General features: G+C 40.6%; 2 protein-coding genes across 2 annotated transcripts in view; one reads left to right on the forward strand and one right to left on the reverse strand.

Moving 5' to 3' along the window:
• Positions 1-6,607, reverse strand: part of LOC136857389 (uncharacterized) — a 65,164-nt gene extending 58,557 nt beyond the window's left edge. Inside the window, exon 1 of the mRNA XM_067136021.2 lies at positions 6,423-6,607. The gene's annotated coding sequence lies outside the window, so the exon portion shown is untranslated. The remainder of the gene's footprint in view (positions 1-6,422) is intronic.
• An 898-nt stretch (positions 6,608-7,505) lies between these two features.
• The window catches only part of LOC136856730 (uncharacterized), a 216,644-nt gene continuing 199,038 nt past the window's right edge, over positions 7,506-25,111 (forward strand). Inside the window, exon 1 of the mRNA XM_067134811.2 lies at positions 7,506-7,600. The gene's annotated coding sequence lies outside the window, so the exon portion shown is untranslated. The remainder of the gene's footprint in view (positions 7,601-25,111) is intronic.

Genomic DNA, 25,111 nt, shown 5'->3' on the forward strand with positions numbered 1-25,111 from the left:
GTTCCGCTAGTACTGCCAACTGAATGGAAATTAAATCTTAATTGAATCGATAGTATGATCGATCAATATGAATTTTCTAAACCTTCATTATCTTCAGCCAACACTTGTGTCACACAGAGATTATATATCATTTCTCGATACAAATCGAGTTCCTAGCATGAATTCTATAGTTTGGCTTTGCTGAGTAAACAACAGTTCTAGTATGTAAAGTGTACGCCAGATGTCGCACGGCGATGCATATTCGATTCATAGTTTGTGTTCAAAGGTTGCCAATACGAATCTCGAAGATTGCCGAAGGTCTACAGATTCAGCACTAGGGTGTAAATCTATCGCTAAAAAATGTGCCGATAATACATCACTATCCACTGATTCATCCAGAGCGTCTATAATCTCATCGTACTGTACTGTAGCATAAATGCAATAAATAAGTATTGATCAGGTGGAAGTCCTTTTCTATTTCTAATTGTATAATCTCATCCTCATTCATTTTTCTGGAATTAATGTAAAATATTGATATTGATAGTGGTATTAAGACACAAAAGAAAAATTTCACTAATGGTACAACTGGGTCTTTGGGATCCAATTGCCTTTGTACAAGCAAAACTAACACAGACACACCTGCAACAACACTGTGGGCTGATATCTAATTGAGAGCTAGGAGAATACAGGGAGGTGCAGGGAGTCCTACCACACCCCTTCTGGCACTGGTAAAGTGAAATTTCCTTCAGGCCCCCAAGACTGTTGTCTACGTTATACAAGCAGCCATGACAAAAGCATGTCCAAACATGGACGGTACGAGTTCTACTATTACCCGCTAGGCAGCAATCGTATGACCTGTCTTGCAGGTCCGCAAATTTTTTTTTAACCCAGTATGTCCCAGAATTATAATTTTTTAATTAATGAGTAACTCTGTCATAATTGGTCTCAGTGGTCCTAAATGGATATAAAAAAACAAAATGACTATCAGATATAAGATATTCTCGCAGGAGGGTGTTGCCATATGGCAACGCTGGGTCATACTGGGAAATATTGAGTAAAAAAAAAAAAAAAAGACGAGAAGAAATGTTTTGTACAATGTTGCGTTTATTTTTGTAGTAACTTGAAGAGTAAATCAATTAATTTAAGGCATTATCAGTTAATTTGTTAAGGCTTTTGGGCCTTCCAATAATGAATAGATCACTGTTAGACTTATTCTATCGATGTAATGGTAACATGCTATTAAGGTCACAATTAAGTTCTTTTTCTAAAGGGATAGTTTACTATGTCTGCGGTCATACTGTAGTTTTTCTACTCCTTTCATTCCTTGATGTGGTCATTCTCGAAGCATTTGATGCAAAGCCTTACAACACATTTCTTGCAAGCAGTGCGACCGATTGTGGAGCAGTTGTCAGCGGCACATCTCCTCTTCTTGTCAATGGGAATCGGCCAATGGTTTAGTCCATCGTAGCATACATATTCTCGAGGTGTTCCGTCAGATTTCCGTTTGCGAGTAGGTCCTGGGCCTCTAGGGCCTTCACCAAAGTGGTTGCAATATTAAACTGCAATTTGATGCCTAAATTCTAGTTGTGGCATACTCAGATGAGCTACTCTATGCAACATGCAACTGCCACGCATTGTGCACACATACGCTGATCAACCATGTGAAGATACTACTCCACCACTTCTTGCCTTGGTTTCCAATGCAATACAGAGACACATTCTGGTCCATGCGATCAGCACCACCCATGTGCTTATTATATTTGCCAATTACATTTGGGCTGTTAACACCTATTTTCTTTCTTTGTTCCTTGGAATAGCGTTGCACTCTAGAAGTGGGATTCATTCCGTATGTGGTAGATGCAGCACTCACAACTGAATTATCGACCCATTTAGCCACACGTATGTCAGTTACTTCCATGTTCACTGAAGTGCAATATCCTCGAGGCTTCTTCTTTAGGGTCTGTTGGTTCTCACGTGGACAGTTTTTGGGAATTCTGTTGTCGCGAATAGTACCTGTGCCCGAATAACCTCGAGATTTCAAATAGGTTAGCAACGGAAGGCCGGTAAATAAATTGTCAAAATAAAATGAGAATGGTTGCTGCTGTACATCAGAGTGAAAATCATCAATCATACTCAACAGTGGAGCTGTAGACTTCCCAAATCTCTCCTCATTTGCTCTGGGATTTCTACCTTGATAAATTTCAGAATTTATCAGATAACCCGCTGGAGTACATAATGACCAAATTTTGTACCCGAAGCATAATGGTTTACCTTTTATAAATTGTTTACAACCGTGATGACCAAAGTATGCTATCATGCTCTCATCGTAGGAAAGGTGCTGTTCAGGGTGAAAATGTTTGAGCCTATTGGACTTCAAATGGAATGTGATGGGTCGAAGTTTCCACATTTTGTCATTGTCATTTCCTGATTTAAGGCTGTCTTCAAAATGAAGAAACTGCAGTATCTGTTGAAAGCGATTACTGCGCATTGATTTTGAAACCATTTCATTCTTCAAATCTTCTTCAGTACTCCAAAGAGTTCTGACACGGGAGTGATAATTGTAACCTGTCACAAATAAAATGCCGATGAACACTTTGAGTTCTTCAGTAGTGATATTTGGATTCGGTTTTCCAAGAAATATGGCGTACTTTCCTGACTCATGGCAAATGTGTTGCAGGAGAACGTCATCTAAAAATTCCTCAAATTGCTCATGTGGTTTCAAGCCAACATAGTCTTCAAAATTAGCAGATGGAAATATTGGTATCATAGCAGAGGAATCATCTTTCACCCACACAAAATTCTTATTCTTATTCAAAGGCGGAAGTGAAACGGTAGACATAATAGTCTGGACTTTCTGCAGGCAACTGCTTGTAAATGATGTGGAAGCTTCAGTGTCTGCAACTTGCAAAGAATGTGCTTGTACGTGAAGGTCTGAATTTTCTAATATGTTCATTACAATTTCTTTATCTTGGCCTATACAATTCTCGTTTGTCGGAACTTGCTGTGGCTTTCGTTTCGTTCCTTCAAAGGAATTGATTCTACAACCACGAGGATTAATTCACAGTTTGCTTTCAGTTGACCGGGACACACATTATCTGGTAGACCTGCTTCTTCATCCTCAGCATCATCTTCACCACTCAAAGCACCACTTTCAACGTCAGGAGGCTAGATAAACAACGCTCGAGGTTCTTCATCATCAGACAATATTTCTTCCAAGTAGTCAGGAGCTTCTTTTAGAGTTATTGGTCTCAAAATATAGAAAACGGCATTAAAAGTGCTATACTTCACAAGCAGTCAGGTATTGTGCGCAAACAGTAGTATGCTATGACAATGCTAGGAACGGATAAAAAATTGAAATACCCATTATGGCCCAGCATTGCCATATGGCAACAGCATCATAAATCCTTACATATCTTCACTTTATAGAAGCCAGCATATTTTTCATTTATACTAACGTAATGCTACAACTTTCTAAAGAAAATAGCAATAACCAGAAAGGAAGAATTCCTTGCAGGAATGTAAAAATACCTGTTAATGAAATTGTGGTCCTCTTGATTTGACATTTCCTTTTCTTACACTCACTTTGCGATGTTACTGCACAAAAACCACTTGAGTAACTGACAAAACCATTCAGAATTAACAATACAGGTCCCTATCATGTACAATTCTGACAATGGTTTCATGAAAAGTGAATTGTTCAATAGCAAACAAATAAATCTGACACATGTAACCCCTGGGACATATCGGGTTAAATAGGTACATGATTTACTTTATCTAATACCACTAGAAAATATGTTCAAAAATTTTGTAATTATGGCTCACCTTTTAAAATATGACTGCAAATGATTACATTATCAAATGCTTGCAGCTTATACAAAATATTATCCGCATCCGCTCCGCATCCACGAATGACTGTCCGTGGATACTGCAAAAATTTAACTAAATTACACCCAAGATATTGAAATGGATAGATCTGTTAACATAAAACAATAGGCTGAATACCTGGCACCAGCCCCCTTACAGTGACAGGTTTATGAGGTATTTCATCCTGCGACAACTACAAACATATTGAGACGTTCTCTTTCGGAACCTTTGTTCCTTTCTTCCACTAAGATAACTGCAGTCAGGAGCAAGTTAGGCTTAGGTCAGATTTACGGTCTTTCAAGGTTCTTTACTTTATCTCACCACAAGCGAAAAATAACTGCATGAAGTGTATGAAAGACAAACTTGTTGAGATTTCTAGAGTATACTCGAGTGAAAATCAATAAACATCATTATTTAGACATTATCACCAAAATTATCCACACTGCCATACAGTTTGCATCCGCCAAGATGCTAACTTTGTGAATATCTGCAGAAAAATCTGCATCCGTATAGGGCTCTACTTATAGGTTTTCTCATAAAATTCCTGGGAATATCAAGTTCATTGCTGATGTTCCTTGCGCAGTCACCGAGAAAGGGTTTTAAAACTGTTGTCACAATAGTGTCACTGAGAATTAATTTTGTCACATTCGCAGAACGTAAAAATTTTCCTAAATTTGGAGAGGATACAATTCTTAAGTACCTTTAACACCTGTGCATGTTCCCCAAATGCTTAAATGCTCCCACAGGAAAATTCAGAGCAGTTTTCAGGAAATACACAAATTTGCTGTAGGGATAGCACTAGGCTCCCTAATCTTGTGCTTTAATGAGGCACATCAACAGGGCTATCACCGACAGCTAATGACAGAAGCTCTAAGCAAGAAGCGTTTTCTGCATTTCCGTCCGTCACTCGAACAAGATAACCACCAATCATTGCTGAAGTATAGTTATGTGTTAACGGGTGTTTCTGAAAAGAAATTTCTGCTGATAAATCATAAGTGTAGCTCAGATAATGCTAGATGTTGTCAGATGAGTTGCATACGGTATTATAGGCTAACATTCTTTCGAGAAAATTTATCCAATTTGGAAAATGCCCTTAGAACATACCTTCAAGAGGGGGATATAATTACTATAGATTGATGCACCGTTTTAAAACTATGTAAACGAGCTAATAAATATTAAGAAATGCCTAAAAATATCACCAGTATTGCTCTAGTCTATTCGAGATTTTACTCGCTATATTTACACATTTTATTCGCACAGCTTCACTTTACAATCTCGGAAACCGTTATTAATCTCTACTAGAAATAATTAGCACACACAGTTGGTGTTGAAACTCTTTCTTTTCTAATAGAACTCTTTATTATTATTATTTGCTATTTGCTTTACGTTGCACTGACACAGATAGGTCTTACGGCGACGATGGGACAGGAAAGGCCTAGGAATGGGAAGGAAGCAGTCGTGGCCTTAATTAAGGTACACACCGTGCGCGTAGAGGCGCGCGGCTGTGAGCTTGCATCCGGGAGATAGTAGGTTTGAATCCCACTAACGGCAGCCCTGAAGATGGTTTTCCGTGGTTTCCCATTTTCACACCAGGCAAATGCTGGGGCTGCCAAAATTCCATGTCCATAGGAGCCAAACAGCCAACCAATTATGCTACTCTCCAGCCCCTAGAAAAAAAAATTAAATAGACCTATGCATTTGAACTAGATGTTATGAATTTAAACTGTTCCAGGCACATGAAATTAAGTCATTGTGATCCTAAAAATAATGCTGTGCACTTCAATTAGAATTTGAGAAGTAGCTGCTTGGGGTAAATTTGTTAGTTTACCAAGCAAAGATTCAAAGCATCTTACCTCGACGTTAAAACATTAAACACACCTCCGTGATAAAATATTTGAAACCAAACTCAATGCATTAGAATACACTAGTATTAAACCATTCGGAAGTAATCCATACCAACCAAATTAAATTCGTTAACCCTGAAAACGTTGAACTCGTTGCATCATATGGCGTAATATTGCATTTCCGAAAGAAACCACGAAAAAAAGTGACAATCAATAGGGATTTCTGAAGTTTAAAAATCAACTACAGTGTAATTAAAGGTTACGGGAACGACCGAAATACTGAACGGTAGTAGATGGCAGACATCATTTGTTTTCGATGAACATGTGTTCAGTGACAACACAAATAGAGACACCTCTCCAATCGAATTTTATTTCTGACAACGTTGGGACAGTTTCTGTAGTTTGAAAAAAAAAAAAAAAATGATTCTAACGGTAATTCCGCATAGCATTCCTCCGCAAAATCCCATAAACGGCACGACTCGTAGCTTATAGGCCTATAACTTACAAGTCATCGACACGACACTAGAACAAGGGACAAGGTATTATTTTACACAGAAATGTTTGTATAGAGTAGAAACTAAATATTATAATAACCATAAATAAATAAGTATATAATTTACGGTATTTTTATTTCATTCTTCAATGGGTTCTCTTTGGGAAAACGTATTTGCGACGCGGGAAATTAATTCAATGAAGTAAACTCATGAAGAGCACCTTATAGAATTACATACTTACACATTAAATAAAACAAACTGCAACTATATAGAGGAAGCAAATGTCTTTCTCCTCTACCACTATCTTAAGTCCTCGATGACTGGATAAGCCAAAATAGGTTACTAAGCGACTGATCTGGCACCATCTTTCTTTCCTTGGGTACGAGATCATCCTTGAATCTCGACTCGTGATGCATTGTCAAAGAAGCCTGAATTTGATGCACAAATGCAAAATAAATCACGCTGGTTTCAGTGGACGATATTTCACGTGTACTATTTACTCCCTGAAGGTACTCCAAAAATGTTTCTCACAACGAGCTAGAAAGAGGTTTCTCATAACTCATACATCCAATCCAATTCGTTTGTTTTGGTTGCAAATTCGTTGCGACGGAATAGAAACACTTCCTAATAAACTTCATCGCAGCTTATAAATGGTGAACTTCGATTAGGAGAGCATACCGACGTTGTTATTAATCTCCACCATGGATGTGTGATGTACAGGGATTTCCATTTAAATTATCATTTTTTCCAGTCGGTGAGAGTGAAATACGAAATCGTATTAGCATTAGACAAACTACTAATCAATTTAAGAAAAACAAAATAGCAATAACGAAGTGCGTATAAAACGGTTGTTCCAATTCTGAATATGCATTCTCTTTGTTATTGATTAAGGGGCGCTATCTGATGGTAAGAATTATAATTTTTGTCTCGTTCTTTGAGTGGGAACTATAAATTAGTCGGACGAGCATTATTGTCATGTTCTCCAAATGATATGAGCATTTTCCGCAACTTTTATTATTTTTAAGTAAGAAATAGAAATTTTGATAATATTTTAAGACGAAGGAATAATAGAAGACATTTTATTAGCTTAGATTCGTGAGATAAATTGGTGGAAATGCTTTGGCTCTGTATCATCAGGAAATAACTTCTATGGGAATTACAGCTAATGTTGCACCTGTGGCAAAATTTTTCTTATTATTTACTTCAGTTGCTGTAGTTTTTGTTTCAAGTCAACATCACCATTACCATCATAAAGTAACGAATTTGAATAAAAACCTTCAAGATGATGATCCAATCCTGCAAAAATATGATGTACCAGAGGTTACACCAGACATTGCACCCTATGATATATCTAACTGGACTCGCCAGTCCCATCTTCAGGAATGTGCCATCGTAGAAATTGGAGAGGGTTTTTGTGCTGTAAGTAAGAATATTTCAAGTATTAGGTAGAAAATAACGATGGATTAATAGCATTCCTATTCTCTGATGCTCATAATGTGGTTCGCAGTTAGGAGGTAATCAATTCTGCTTACTTCAGTTAAATTCTTGGTAACACTCTTGAATGGTGGTTGCCTCACATATCCCACCAACTAGCTACCCTATTTAATCAGATATTTAAATATATAGCCTACAAACACACTTGAATGAAGTCTAACCTCTTTTCTTGACGGTTGATAAATTAATGCATACGTACACATACACAATGATGATCATTTATACTGAAATGAGGCCAATAATTTGATATTTCACATTAATTCGTCAGTTTTAATGACTGCATTACCCAGCATTCATTAGCCTACAACAATGAACTGACATCCATAATCCGAGAATTTTGCCTAATTCTATAATCTTTTCTTCTTGGTCCCTTTCTTTTCTTTTCTGGCATTGGAGTTAAAAAACAAGATGACTTACAGTTCTATGTAACTGATAGTCTCTGTGATGGTTGGTTGGTGGTTGGTGATTATTGTTTTAAGAGGAAGTACAACTAGGCAACCATCCTCTATATAACACTAATCAGAGAGAAATCGAAGGGGTCCGACACTTCGAAGAATGAAGATATCGGCCAAAGAAAGACAAGGGCCACGACGGGCATCAAAATGAAAGACTCCCTAGCCCTCGCAAACCTAATAGTGTCGGGGTCAGAAAAGAACAAGAGTTGACCAAGTGAGGTCGGATAGGGTAGATGAAAGTGAGGAGCCTGGCACAAGTAAGTGGAAGCAATGTCAGGACTCAGCTGAGGGCCCCATGGTCACCAACCCACGCTCCAAAGTTCAGAGCCCTTGGTAGTTGCCTCTTACGACAGGCAGGGTATACCGCGGGTGTTATTCTACCGCCCCCACCCACAGGGGGATAGTCTCTGTGATCTTAAGCCACACGATACAGATTAATGTGGAAAATGTTACTTTTAGTTTTTAAAATCCTACATGTATTTCCTGGAATTAAACTGAATTTGTGTTAATGAGAAGGTAGCAGAAATGTCTCTGAGTTCAGTGCTTCAACTCCAATGCTGTTAGAACATCAGCTGAGGACTTCCATGTCTTATATTTCCAACATTTTATGATCATGGCCTCTCTATCCTCCTCCTCCTCCATTTTTAGGAGAGTGGTGACTAGCTCTGGTACAATTTCCTTCTCAGCTTCTTATGGTACTTCGCTACCTGAACTGCCTTTTGGGAACTGTTGTTAGTTATTCCACAGATGTGGACTGAACATCATTTTTTTTAAAATCTGTGTGTGGGTGTTAAGGTGTGTTAGTAATAGTTCTCTTATTATTATGTGACAAAAATGACATATCCTTCTAATGATGATATCATTCATTCACTTCCTTATTCCTAGATACTTGATAGTTGATGCTGTTTTATACTCTTTAGTTCTTCTTGCTTTGGCATTCTTTCTTTACTCATCTGTTTACAGTGGTCTACCAATCAATTAAGAATTTTTTCTTTCTCGATTTTTAAAAGGTTTTAAAGTGAACGTTGTGGTTGATTTTAGAACATAGTGTTATAATAGGCCTGCATGAAAAAATAATAGCCTATAACTTTTTCATCACATTAGAAGAAATTAGATGGAGCAGCTCTCTTGCGGACTGTATTGCAAATAGAGGAGTCAATAGCAATAAAATACTAGAAGAGGAATGATGGGAAGAGAGAGAGAATCTGGAAAAGGGAATGGATAAAGAAGAAGAGAGAAGTTGCTTGTTACACCATCTCTGGTTTGGCATGACATACTTGTGATTCCTTTAACAGCCAATTTCTTAATATTTTTATCCTGATACCAAAAGTGAGTTTTCCATTACCAACATGTTTTTATTCTGCTGATCTTGTTTTTCATTGCCTTCTTTTTGCAACCTATTTATTGGATCCTGCTTAATTAAGCCAACATTGTTTTCCGTTAAATTCATAAGGCTAACGCCCCTATACGACCAATTATTATCAACTTTAGGGGCAGCCCGACGTACAAATTATCTCAATTTATTCAATATTTCCTTAGTACACATTATCACTATCAAGCGAATACAATGATAAAGAACTCAATAGAATTTTGCGAGAGAATAAAACATATGAAGGTACCAGAACATTACAAGATCCTTTCATTTGATGATGTCAACATGTACGCTAATTAAAATTAAAATCAGTAGTCAAGGATAATAACTTATATTCCTTTTCAATGAATTTGAAAAGAAACAAACTCATTGCCATGAACCCTAAGTAACCTGTAGCAAAGTCATTACCAAAAATTCGTAAGGCTAACGCCCCTATATGACCAATTATCAACTTTAGGGGCAGCCCGACGTACAAATTATCTCAATTTATTCAAGATTTTCTTAGTACACATTATCAACATTATAACTATCAAGCGAATACAACGATAAAGAACTCCTTAGAATTTTGCAAGAGAATGAAACATATGAAGGTACCAGAACATTACAAAATCCTTTCATTTGATGTCGTCAACATGTACGCTAATATCCCCGTTAAAACCACTATAAATTTGATATGGAATAATTAAACCAAATTCAGTAAATTGAGTATTGGTGAAATTGATGAGTTCATAGGCTTATTAAAATTCACTGTAAGTAATAATTATTTTGTTTTTGAGAATAAATCTACCAGCGGACAGGTACTGCAGACAGGACCATTTAGAACACACAAATATCATAGATAAGATCAAAGTCATAAAATACTGGACACGTTACATCGATGATGTTCTAGCCATCATCGTTAGTAATGTTAATGAAGGAAAGGAAATTTTGGAACTACTCAACAGTTTCGATCAGAATATTAAATTCACTATGGAAATGGAGAAAAATAACTCACTTAATTATATAGACATAACATCATCATGCCATAAGAATAATCACCTGGCATTTAATATTTTCCGAAAACCAACTTACACTGCTAACACCATTAAACAAAGTTCAATACATCCTGAAGCTCATAAAAAAAAACTGCCCACAATAGCATGTTAGAAAGAGCTTTAAAAATCCTGCTGTCTGAGAAAAATTTGAAAAAAAGTAATCAGGACCATCTGAGAAATAGCCTGGAACAATGGATTTAGCACAAAGTTTATAAGGAAACATGCAAACAAGTCCACAACCACTTTGACGAAAAAGTCAAAAACTAAAGAAAAGTATGCCACATTTACGTTTAGTAGTAATAATATACATGTAATCACAAGCGTCCTAAAAAAACAGAACCTAAAAATTGCTTTCAAAACCAGAAACACTAATGAAAAAATAGTATTTAACTCTCACACAGTGAATAGTAGTAATAAATACATAAATATTGGGATATATAAACTGGAATGCCAGGGATGCGGTTCAAGTTACGTCGGACAAACTGGTAGGAACTTCCTCATAAGATATACAGAGCACCGCAACACTTTAAAATATAATCGTTTCTCTGCCATGAGTAACCATTACAAAGATAATAATAATACCACAGTAGATCAAGATCTAAAAATTCTACAACGTGAATAAAAAGGTCCACTATTTAACATCTTAGAGAATTTTCACATTACTGTGGATCAATAAAAGAATCCAGCACTAAATTTAAATGAGATAAATGAAAAAAAACAAACATAATATGGGAAACTTTCATTCCGGTTATTTGTTGTAATAAACAAGAGCAGAAGAATTCACAGTTACTGCACTCAGTTTCAGTCATCATCGCCCCCACAATCCCGTATACTCCCACTCTCCTGTAAGCCCCACCACATTTCCCCACTCCAGCTCCTCCTAGCAACACATCTTGTATCTCGACTGTGGGAGCAAGTCAGTTGAGAGCTGGACTCCGTAGTCAGAGAACACGGGTGATACAAGTGGGCTATGTAACGTAAGTTAATTTTCATTATTCATAATATACCTTAAATGTTTTCCTGTTAATCAGCATTTTTCAACTCTTAATTTTATTTTTATTACCCATTTTACAGACTAGAAATCAGATGACGGTTCAACTTCAGTAACAACTAACGTATATCACCTCATGTCTGAACATAACAACTAAGCCAACAGTTTACAGACACTAGTTGAACAACACCAAGGGACAACAAAACCATTGAAACAAGAAGGCCTCCAGCACAAGACTGTTTTGACGATTACTATCTAACAGTTTTTAATTTTCATCATGCTTTTTAAGAAAAAGCTTTTTAACTAACATTTCATTTTGTGTGTCTAATGTTCTTATTTCATTATATATGTCTTACCGAGGATGACCCTATGTCGGGTCGAAACATGTCTTATGAATATGTAAAGTCTCATCTTAATTGAATGTAAAATATCATAGTATTGACTAGGAGGATATCAACATAATTTTGTACAATTTTGTAAGAACATACGACTTAGTTTAGCAGCTCGTCTCCTTTCTTCCTACTCTTCCCAGCCCCAGAGACTTATATGACCTCTCCTTTACATCCTTACTACAACCCCTAAATACCCTCATAACCGTGTGCAGAGATCTGTGCCCTGTATTTACAATCATACTTATGTGATTATCCCAACGAAGATCTTTCCTCATACTAACACCTAGGTACTTACAATGATCCCCAAAAGGAACTTTCACATCAATGCAATAATCCTAATATTGAGAGGACTTTTCCTATTTGTGAAACTCCCAACCTGACTTAACCCCGTATATCATCTTACCATTGCCTACTATCCATCTCACAACATTATCGAGGTCATTGTTCAGTTTCTCACAATCTTGTAACTTATTTACTACTCTATACAGAATAATATCATCCACAAATGTCTAATCTCTTATTCCACTTCTATACTCATGTCATTTATATATATAAGAACATAAACATCCAATAATACTCCCTTGAGGAATTCCACTCTTAATTATTACATGGTCGGATAAAGCTTCTGCTACTCTAATTCTCTGAGATCTGTTTTCTAGAAATATAGCCACCCGTTCAGTCACTCTTTTGTGTAGTCCAATTGCACTCATTTTTGCCAGTAGTCTCTCATGATCTATCCTATCAAATGCCTTAGAGAGGACAACCGTGATACAGTCCATTTGACCTCCTGAATCCGAGATCTGTGCTATATCTTGCTGGAATCCTACAAGTTGAGCTTCAGTGGAATAACCTTTCCTAAACCCGAACTGCTTTCTTTTGAACCGGATATTAATTTACTAAAGAAACGAGTTATTAATTTACTGGGTGAGTTGGCCGTGCGGTAAGCGGCACGCGGCTGTGAGCTTGCATCCGGGAGATAGTGGGTTCTAGTCCCACTGGCAGCAGCCCTGAAGATGGTTTTCTGTGGTTTCCTATTTTCACACCAGGCTGTACCTTAATTAAGGCCATGGCCGCTTCCTTCCAATGCCTAAGCCTTTCCTATCCCATCATTGCCATAAGACTTATCTGTGTCGGTGCAATGTAAAGAAAAAAAAGTTACAATTTTGCAAACATCTCTAATATAATCACAAAGAATGCTTTCCAAAAGCTTACATGCAATGCATGCCAAACTGACTGGCCTATAATTTTCAGCTTTCTTTTATACACAGGGGTTACTCTAGCAACTATCCATTCATATCGTATAGCTCTCCCATTGTCTTTAGTATATCCTCAGAAATCTTATCAATTCCAGCTGATTTTCTAGTTTTCAACTTTTGTATCTTATTGTAAATGTCATTGTTATCATAGGTAAATTTTAATACTTCTTAAATATTAGTCATCTCCCCTATCTGGACATTATCCTTGTAACCAACAGTCTTTACATACCGGTACTGCTGACTGAATACTTCTGCCTTATGAAGATCCTCGCATACACACTCCCCTTGTTCATTAATGATTCCTGGAATGTCCTTCTTGGAACCTGTTTCTGCCTTAAAGTACCTATGCATACCCGTTCATTTTTCACTAAAATTTTTTTGACTGCCAGTTATGCTTGCCATCATGTTATCCTTAGCTGACTCTTTGCTAGATTCAGTTTCCTGTTAAGTTCCTTCAATTTCTCTTATTTCCATAGCCATTTCTAACTCTATTTCTTTCCAATCTATACCTCCTTCTTAGACTCTTTACGTCTCTGTTATAATATAGAGGGTCTTTACCATTCGTTACCACCTTTAAAGATACAAACTTGTTTTCACATTCCTCAACAATTGTTTTAAACCCATTCCAGAGTCCGTTTACATGTTTATTTACTGTTTTCAACCAATCATAGTTGCCTTTTTTAAACTCCCTCATGCCTGTTTTATCAGCCATATGGTACTGTCTAATAGTTTTACATTTAAGACCTTATTTTCTATCACACTTATTTTTAACTACGACAAAGACAGCTTTGTGATCAGTAATACCATCTATAATTTCGGTTTCTCTATAGAGCTCATCTGGTTTTACCAGCACCACGTCCAGAATATCCTTGCCTCTAGTTGGTTCCAGTACTTACTGAATCAGTTGTCCTTTCCATATTAACTTATTTGCCATTTGTTGGTCATGCTTCCTGTCGTTCACATTACCTTCCCAATTGACATTTGGTAAACTGAGATCCCTCCCCTACGAACCATGTGACCTTGGCGCGGTGGGGAGGCTTGCGCGTCCCAATGAAGCAGATAGCTGTACGGCAGGTGCAACCATATCGGATGGTTATCTGTTGAGAGGCCAGACTAAGGAATGGTTCATCGAAAGGGGGGTAGCAGCCTTTCGGAAGTTGCAAGGGCGGGAGTCTAGATGATTGGCTGATATGCATACATACATACATACATACAATATCATTATAGACTGTTATGCCTTTCAGCGTTCAGTCTGCAAGCCTCTGTGAATTTACTAAACATCGCCACAATCCTTGATTTGTAACTAGTGTTGTGGCCTCATTTAGTTCTATAGCTCTTATCTTTAAATCGTTAGAAACCGAGTCTAACCAACATCGTCTTGGTCTACCCCTACTTCTTTTATCCTCCATAGCAGAGTCCATTATTCTCCTACGTAACCTATCCTCCATTCGCCTCACATGACCCCACCACCGATGCCGGTTTATGCGTACAGCTTCATCCATCGAGTTCCTTCCTAAATGAGCCTTTATCTCCTCATTCCGAGTACCTCCTTCCATTGTTCCCACCTGTTTGTACCAGCAATCATTCTTGCTACTTTCATGTCTGTTACTTCTAATTTATGAATAAGATATCCTGAGTCCACCCAGCTTTCGCTCCCGTAAAGAAAAGTTGGCCTGAAAACAGACCGATGTAAAGATAGATATTCTTACAGAATACTGTTGATCGCAACTGCGAACTCACTGCATTAGCTTTACGACACCTTGATTCAATCTCACTTACCATATTACCATCCTGGGAGAACACACAACCTAAATACTTGAAATTATCAACCTGTTCTAGCTTTGTATCACCAATCTGACATTCAATTCTGTTGAGTTTCTTACCTACTGACATCAATTTAGTCTTCGAAAGGCTAATTTTCATACCATACTCATTGCACCTATTTTCAAGTTCCAAGATATTAGACTGCAGGCTTTTGGCACAGTCTGCCATTAAGATCAAGTCGTCAGCATAGGCCAGACTGTTTACTACATTTCCACCTAACTGAATCCCTCCCTGCCATTTTATACCTTTCAGCAGATGATCCATGTAAACTACGAACAGCAAAGGTAAAAGATTACAGCCTTCTCTAACCCCTATAAGTACCCTGAACCAAGAACTCATTCTACCATCGATTCTCACTGAAGCCCAATTGTCAACATAAATGCCTTTGATTGATTTTAATAATCTACCTTTAATTCCATAGTCCCCCAGTATGGCGAACATCTTTTCCCTTGGTACCCTGTCATATGCTTTCTCTAGATCTACGAAACATAAACACAACTGCCTATTCCTCTCGTAGCATTTTTCAGTTACCTGGCGCATACTGAAAATCTGATCCTGACAGCCTCTCTGTGGTCTGAAACCACACTGGTTTTCATCCAACTTCCTCTCAACGAGTGATCGCACCCTCCCTTCCAAGATGCCAGTGAATACTTTGCCTGGTATACTAATCAGTGAGATACCTCGATACTTGTTGCAATCCTTCCTGTTCCATTGCTTATAGATAGGTGCAATTACTGCTTTTGTCCAATCTGAAGGTACCTTACCAACACTCCACACTAATTTTACTACCCTATGAAGCCATTTCATCCCTGCCTTCCCACTATACTTCACCATTTCAGGTCTAATTTCATCTGTTCCTGCTGCCTTATGACAATGGAGTTTATTTACCCTCCTTTCCACATCCTCAAGCATAATTTCACCAACATCATTTTCCTCCTCCCCATGAGCTTGTCTGTTCGCAACACTACCAGGATGATTTCCTTTAACATTGAGAAGATGTTCAAAATATTCCCTCCACCTCTCCAGTGATTCTCTGGGATCTATTAGGAGTTTACCTGAATTACTCAAAACACTGTTCATTTCGCTTTTCCCTCCCTTCCTAAGATTCTTTATTACTGTCCAGAAAGGTTTCCCTTCTGCTTGACCTAGCCTTTCCAGGTTGTTACCAAAATCTTCCCATGACTTCTTTTTGGATTCAACAACTATTTGTTTCGCTCTGTTTCTTTCATTTATGTACAAATCCCTGTCTGCCTCTGCCCTTGTTTGGAGCCATTTCTGATAAGCCTCCCTTTTACGTTTACAAGCTGCTCTCACTTCATCATTCCACCATGATGTTCGCCTTTTCCCATCTTTACACACAGTTGTTCCTAGGCATTCCCTTGCTGTTTCTACTACAGCATCCCTGTATGCCACCCATTCACTTTCTATATCCTGAACCTGCTTACTGTCTACTGCTCGAAACTTCTCACTAATCATATCTATGTACTTCTGTCTAATTTCCTCGTCCTGGAGATTTTCTACCCTTATTCGTTTGCAGACAGATTTCACTTTCTCTACCCTAGGCCTAGAGATACTTAGTTCACTACAGATCAGATAGTGGTCTGTATCGTCGAAAAATCCGCAAAAAACTCGTACATTCCTAACAGATTTCCTGAATTCAAAGTCTGTTAAGATATAGTCTATTATGGATCTGGTACCCCTAGCGTCCCATGTGTAGCAGTGAATAACCTTATGCTTGAAGAATGTATTCGTAACAGATAAACCCATACTAGCACAGAAGTCCAGCAAACGCTTCCCATTCCCATTAGCTTCCATATCTTCCCCACATTTACCAATCACCCTTTCATATCCTTCAGTTCTATTCCCAACTCTCGCATTGCAATCGCCCATTAGCACTATTCTATCCTTGCTGTTGACCCTGACCACGATGTCTCTCAATGCTTCATAAAACTTGTCAACTTCATCCTCATCTGCACCCTCAAATGGTGAATACACGGACACAATTCTTATCCTAATCCCTCCAACTGACAAATCTACCCACATCATTCGCTCATTTACGTGCCTAACAGAAACTATGTTGCGTGCAATGGTATTCCTGATAAAGAGCCTTACCCCAGACTCTGCCCATCCCTTTCTAACACCCGTCACGTACACTTTATAATCTCCTGTCTCTTCCTCGTTATCTCCCCTTACCCGACTCAGCCAGTTCTACTTTCTTTCTTCCATAAGCCCCATTAATATTGATAGCTCCCCATCAAATTCCATTTCATTCGCCAAGTTGTTTCCAAGGAGTCCCTCGCCTGTCAAATGGGAGTGGGACTCCGTTACTCCCATAGGTCCGAGGCTTGGTTAAAATGTTCTGAGCTCGGTAAATTCATGAAGCAGGATGCTACCCTACTTGTACATAGTCCAAGTGAGGATCTCTCCTCTAACGGGTTATGGACCATCGGTGAATTGTATTGTCCTAGCCGCCTGAGCACAAGGAGAGCCATGACTCAGAATATGTCCCAGATGCCCACACCCAATCCATAGCAACTGGTATCCCTACTCTCAGGACCACTTACTAGGCCACTCAGCCTTTGCCCATGGTTCACGAATTAGGACGTGACTACAGTAACCCACAAACATGACATATGTCCTTGTAATAATACTTAACATGGCTTACCCCCTCTAGGGCCACCATGACCTAGACGTTGGTGTGGAGGCTTGTGTGCTTTTTGATCCCGAGGGCTGTGCCAGCTGGGGGTTACCCATGCTGGAGTGGCCTCGGTGTAGGGCCAGACTAACAAGGTGTCCCCCGAGTTACCTGAGAGATGTCTGTGCTCTTTGGATTTCATAACTATTTCTACCCTTCTCTACTCACCTTCTTAAATTTCATCTCTCTTCCTGTCCTGCCAACCTCTCTGCCTCGGCTAGAATATCCTCCCCCAATTGCAAGTTTCGTGTCGTGGTGAGGTGATGCATAGCTACTGGGAGAGTAGTTCTTAGCGGCCCACCCCAATCACAAGTTTCGGGTTGTGGCGAGGTGATGCCTGGCTACTGGGAGAGAAGTTCCTAGCAACCCACCTCCATATACCGGGCGCGTACTGGAGTATATAGCCTTGCCTTCGGTACGTCAGGACTCTGCCGAAGGTCGACCTCTTATATCCCGGGTACTCGTGGGACTACGTATGGTTTTTGAGTTTGGTTTTGATTCATCGAAGTCTGGAGGCCTTAACACTGCGTCCTTTAATTGTTCAGTTAGGAAACGTAAATGCTTCAATCGTGTTGACCTGTCTAATAAGGAAGTTTCTGAAGAGCGTCTGCCACGATTTCTGGTTGCGACCAGAGTCGATGGACAGAGTTGTCTTCAAGAGAACCCGTTCCTGATAAGCAATGTTGTGGAAGGTCTTGTTGATGAAGTAGATGAAATGAGGAAATTGCGGGATGGTAGCGTACTCATTAAGACTAGTACGCTCGTGCAGAGTAAAAAGTTATTGAAAGCCACAATGTTCGATCCAGTGCCAGTTAAGATTGAGAGCCATAAGTCCCTTAACTCCTGCAAAGGAGTTATCTTTCATAGGGACTTGATTAAGGCCACCGATGATGACCTTATCTGGAGCCTTGCTTGTAGAGGTGTGTCCAACGTTAAACGTCTTAAGAACCGTGTCGGTGACAACCTCTATGACACGGGGACTTTCATCTTAACATTCAATCTTGAGAAACTGCCCGAATGTATTAAGGTATCCATGTACAAACTCACTGTTCGGCCATATTTTCCTTCTCCTATGAGGTGCTACAACTGCCAGCGTTTTGGCCATACCTCGCCACGCTGCCAGGGATCAGCAGCATGCGGGGTATGTGGAAAAGCGGCGCATGCCGGTGCAGAGTGCACAGCACCACCAGTGTGTGTTAACTGCACTGGGGAGCGTGCCCCTCGGTCCAAGGAATGCCCTACATTTAAACAGGAGAAAAAGATCCAGGAGATTAAGACTCTGTATAAATCAATGGCTCCTCCGGAATTCTCCGTCTACTTTGCAGAGAAGGCTGCTAGTGTACGCATATCTCCCGTAAGTTTTGTACCCTCCGTTCCACCATCAACTCTGCAAACATAAGTACCCAGCAAGTAAACGTCAAACCACAGGTTCAACAGTCAGCAAGCATGTCATTGCTGAAGACGTCCGGGAAAAATTCTTCCCAGACACATTCGGCTGGGAAGTCCTCCCTCACAAGGGCGGGGGAAAAGACTTCCCCAACAAAGACTGGAAAATCGCCTTCCAGCCATCCTTCAACTGGCCCGAAAAAGGAGGAGAAAGGGAAGCCTAAATGCTCTTCTACACGTTTGGAGAAGAAACCTTCTCCAACGAGACCAGGGGCCCAGTATCCCCAAAAAAGCCTGGCAAGTCATTTGCTAGCCCCCCTCCAAAGTGTTCGAAAATGGTGGGCAAGAGTGAGGGAACAGATGTCCCTCTACTCGATCACTTTCTGGGGAACGAAGTTCTCCCAGGAAGAAGGTCCACCGCTTGCGATCAATGAGACCACCGTCTGCAAAGTGCACGCCCACCGCGACTGAACCATTCATTATCGTGGACGATGACGACAATACCGACAAGAATGGTGGAAAGTGGCAGGTAGCTGATCAAAAGAAGGGCAAGCAATTATCCTAATTTCACAACACTACCAATCCACACAATGGCACTATTGCAGTGGAACTGCAACACTTATCACTGTCGCCTAGCTGAGTTACGTCAATTGATGTCCGTCTATGCGGCCTCCATAGTCTGTCTACAGGAATCTCGTTTGAGACGTGAACATGACACAACTATGAGATTATATCATATTTATTCTAAAGACAGAGTAGCTGTGGATGGCTCGGCTAGTTGGCTCCGACATATTCAGCGAGGAAATACCGATCCATACTCAGCTAGATGCAATTGCAGTTCACACTCTGTTGCCAGTAATGACAACGTTGTGCAACGTGTTTATTCCACCGGACTGCGACCTTGAAAGCCATGCACTACAAGATTTAATCGCTCAGTTACCTCCTCCTTTCCTCATGCTGGGAGACGTGAACGCCCGTAACACACTGGCGTTCTCCGTCTTCCTGTGCTAGGGGGAGGATGCTCGAGCGATTGATAAACCTGTTCGATCTTTGTGTGCTTAATACAGGTGAACCGACACATTTCAGCAGCGCACATCGCACATTCTCACACCTGGATGTCACTTTGTGCAGCCGTGCGCTAGTTCCCCTGCTACGGTGGCAAGTACACGATGACCTCTGTGATAGTGACCACTTCCCGATAATTCTATCTCTCTTGAATCAAAGACAGCCCGAAATACCCAAGCGCTGGTTACTTCGGCGGGCAAATTGGCCAGAATTTTCAAAACACGCAGTGATGGTCGAGATATGCTGGAGTCTGTTGACGACCACGTTTCTTCCATTACTACTGGAATTTTAGCTGCTGCAGAGGAAACAATTCCTTCCTCGTCCAGTATACGTCGCTGGAAACAAGTTCCCATGGTGGACGGACGAAATTGCAACAGCCATACGTGATCAGCGACGGGCTTTTAAGCATTATCATCGGAATCCTACGATGACCAATTATATCACATTTAAACGTCTGCGCGCGAAGGCCCATTTTTTAATTTGAGAAAGTAAGAAAGTAAGAAAGCTCCGTCATCACAAGTGTGTTCAAAACTTCGCCGTATTGTTCGAGTACAGAATGTGCCCTCAGTACCCGGAGTCTCCATTAATGGAGACGTTACGATTCCTTCAGTCATTGCCGACCACATCGCGTCACATTTTGCATATACATTCAGCTCTGGGAGATATGACCCGGCATTTCTACCAATTAAGCACGAAGCAGAGGCAAACCATCTCTCTTTCGCCTCTAGTGCTTCGCATCCATACAACGTGCCTTTCACGCAACGGGAGTTGTGGAGTGCACTTGCGCAATACAGAGATACGACTCCTGGACCGGACAAAATCCATAATCAAATGCTTAAGCATTTGAGTGACAGATGTCTCAAGGATATCCTCACCCAATTCAACAGAATATGGAGTGAGGGAGTGTTTCCATCTCAATGGCGTGAGGGAATTGTGATACCAATTCCCAAGCCAGGTAAAGATCCAAAACTCCTGGATAGTTATAGGCCAATATGCCTTACAAATGGCCTTTGTAAACTATTTGAAAGGATGGTCAACCAGAGTCTTGTGTGGGCCATGGAAAAGGAAGGTCTCTTGTCTAACTACCAGTGTGGGTTTCGCTCTCATCGGTCTGCCACTGATCATCTGGTCAGACTGGATAGCACCATTCAGGAAGCCTTTGTTCGGAAGGAGCACCTGGTCGCCGTGTTTTTGACCTGGAGATATGGAATTCTCTCCACTCTACACCAGTGGGGTTGTTGGGGAAACTTGCCAACGTTTATTGAGAACTTCTTGTCCCTCCGGCTCTTTCGAGTCCGAGTAGGGAATGCATTTTCTTAATATTATGTACAGGAAAATGGAGTACCTCAGGAATCTGTACTGAGTGTCACACTGTTCGCAATCACCATCAACGGCATAGTTGCCGCTGCTGGGCCTGCAGTCGTTCCATTGCTGTATGTAGACGACTTAGCTCTACATTACAGCTCCGGAAGGGTGGCGTTTGGTGAGTGACAGCTACAGCAAGCTATTAACCGAGTTGACAGATGGGCCCTGCAACATGGTTTTCAGTTTTCAGCGGCAAAAACCTCAGTTGTACACCTCTGTCGACGTCGGCTTGTACATCCTGAACCAGAGCTCCGCTTGCGAAACAGTCTCTTACGAGTGGTAGACACCTGCAGATTCCTGGGTCTCCATTTTGATAAGAGACTAACGTGGCAGCATCACAGTTGAAGGTTGCCTACGTGAAGAGACTTAACATGCTCAGCGGCACTATGTGGGGCTGACCGTGTGGTGCTGCTACTATTTTACACGGCGACGGTCCTCTCCCGAATTGACTATGGAAGTGCGGCTTATGGCTCAGCATCAAAATCTACGCTGAGCCTTTTAGACAGTATTCACCATAGTGGAGTTAGGCTGGCAACGGGAGCTTTCCGTACTAGCCCCATTTCCAGCCTACTCGCTGAAGTAGGAGTTCCACTTTTACGGATAAGGAGGCAGCAGTTACTCCTCACGGACGCTGCCAAAATTCGTGAAATGCTGCTACATCCAAGCTGTCAATGCATCTATCGTTCCCAATACTACCAGAGGTGCCAAGGCGGCCGGTTGGATTTCGAATTGATAGCTTGTGTCATGATTTGAATATCGATATCGGTGGTTGTCTTGAACAAACTCTTAGCGAGGTACCTCCATGGTTGGTTCCGCGACCGGATATACGTCTAGATCTGCTCCGTGGACCCAAGGCGAACATGGATTCCTCTGTTTATCGGAAGTATTTCCAGGACTTCGTTCACCAATATCCGGTTGCGAGACATATCTTCACGGATGATTCTAAAATCGGAGATAATGTTGGTTGCTCTTTCGTCATTGATGATATAAGCACAAAGATCTCGCTTCCTAGAGTATGTAGCGTGTATACTGCAGAGCTTTACGCCATCTTAGAGGCTCTGCAGGTTGCACTGCGTGACGAAAGAAGCCACTTTCTTATGTGTACCAATTCGTTAAGCTCTCTGCAGTCTATTGAAACCTGTTTCTCGCAACACCCACTGGTACAGCAAATACATGACCTTCTAGCCAGGTTAACGAATGCTGGCACCAGAATCACTTTCGCGTGGCTTCCAAGCCACGTTGGGATTGCGCGAAACGAACTTGTGTATGAAGCTGCAAAGGAAGCTGTACATTTACCTCCAAGAGCTGTCAATGTACCTGCTAAGGATATTGGTTCTCAGCTACGTCGAACCATCTTGGCGTCCTCGAAACCGGAGTGGCTAGCTATCTGAACTCCCAACAAGCTGAGAGCAATAAAGGAGACAACTACCGTGTGGCGGTCCTCCTTCCGGCCGTCACGGAGAGAGGCCATAGTATTGTGTAGGCTGAGGATAGGTCATTTACAATCTACGCACTCTTATCTCCTAAAGAGGGAAGACCACCCTGTGTGTTCTTGTGGTGCTGACTTCACCGTGGCCCACATCCTCACAGAGTGCGCCGATCTCTCTGGCCTAAGACAGAGCCTCGGCCTGCAGGAAACACTCGAACGCATATTAGCCGATGACGCGACTACTACTGATCTCATCATCTGCTTTATGTGCGACAGTGGACTTATCAACGGTATATAAATTTAAAGTGTACTGTTACTCAGATCTCTTTCGATTCATTAGTAATTTTTTCGGTCTAATTCTATAATTTTTTGTTTTATTTTATACTGTGTTTCCAAATTCCTTTGTGGAATAAATAATGTTGTTTTATATTTTGAATTTCTTTTCAACTAATGTGTTCAGAGAGGATGATTACCTCGTTGTAATTCCTCTTAAAACAAAAATCACCACCACCACTTAACATGGCTTAGCTGTGTTGATACTGCTACACGGCTGAAAGCAACAGGAAACTACAGCCGTAACTAACTCCCGAGGACATGCAGCTCTCCCTGTATGAATGATGTACTGATGATGGCTTCCTCCCGGGTAAAATATTCCGGAGGTAATCTAGTCCCCCATTCGGATTTTTGGGATGGGGACTATACGACAGGGGGCGATCATCAGGAAGATGGATACTGATATTCAGCGAGTTAGATGTGGTTGGTATAAGTGAAGTACGTTGGCAGGAAGAACAGGATTTTTGGTCAGGCGACTACATAATTATCAACACAAAATTAAACAGAGGAAATGCAGGAGTTGGTTTAATAATGAATAAGAAAATAGGGCAGCGGATAAGCTACTACGACCAGCATAGCGAAAGAATTATTGTCGCCAAGATAGACACAAAACCAATGCCCACCTCAATAGTGCAGGTCTATATGCCTACTAGCTCAGCGGATGATGAGGAAATTGAAAGAACATATGAAGAGATAGAAGATTTAATTACAATATGTAAAAGGTGACGAGAATCTAATTGTGATGGGAATGCAGTGGTAGGCCAAGGAAGAGAAGGTGATACAGTAGGAGAATTAAGATTGGGACAAAGGAACGAAAGAGGAAGTCGGCTGGTTGAATTCTGCACTGATCATAATTTAGTCCTTGCCAATACTTGGTTCAAACACCACAAACAACGGCTTTATACATGGACGAGACCTGGAGACACTGGAAGGTATCAAATAGACTTTTATTGTGATTAGGCAGAGATTCAGAAACCAGGTGTTGGATTGCAAAACTTTCCCTGGAGCAGACGTGGCCTCTGACCACAACTTGTTGGTCATGAAATGCCATCTGAAGCTGAAGACATTGAAGAAAGGAAAGAATGCAAAAAGATGGGATCTAGGCAAGTTGAAAGAAAAGAGCGTGAAGGATTGTTTCAAGGAACATGTTGCAAAAGGACTAAATGAAAAGGCTGAAGGAAACACTATAGAGGAAGAGTGGAGAGTCATGAAAAATGAAGTCAGTAGGGCTGCTGAAGAAATGTTAGGAAGGAAGAAAAGATCAACTAAGAATCAGTGGATAACTCAGGAGATACTAGACCTGATTGATGAACGACGAAAATACAAGAATGCTAGAAATGAAGAGGGCAGAAAAGAATACAGGCGATTAAAGAATGAAATGGATAGAAAGTGCAAGGTAGCTAAGGAAGAATGGCTGAAGGAGAAGTGCAAGGATGTCAAAGGTTGTATGGTCCTAGGAAAGGTAGATGCTGCATAAGGAAAATCAAGGAAACCTTTGGAGAAAGGAAATCTAGGTGTATAAATATTAAGAGCTCAGATGGAAAGCCACTTCTAGGGAGAGAAGTCAAAGCAGAAAGATGGCAGGAACATATCCAACAGTTGTATCAGGGTGAAGATGTAGATAATTTGGTTCGGGAACAAGAAGAGGCTGTTGATGCTGATGAAATGGGAGACCCAGTTTCGAGGTCAGAGTTTGACAGAGCTGTGAGTGACCTAAATAGGAACAAGGCACCTGGAATTGATGAGATTCCCTCTGAATTACGGACTGCCTTAGGATAAACCAGCATGGCAAGGCTGTTCTATTTAGTGTGTAAGATGTATGAGACAGGAGAAGTCTCA

The sequence above is a fragment of the Anabrus simplex genome, chromosome 1, assembly GCF_040414725.1.
Source record: "Anabrus simplex isolate iqAnaSimp1 chromosome 1, ASM4041472v1, whole genome shotgun sequence".
NCBI classification, from domain to species: Eukaryota; Metazoa; Arthropoda; class Insecta; order Orthoptera; family Tettigoniidae; genus Anabrus; species Anabrus simplex.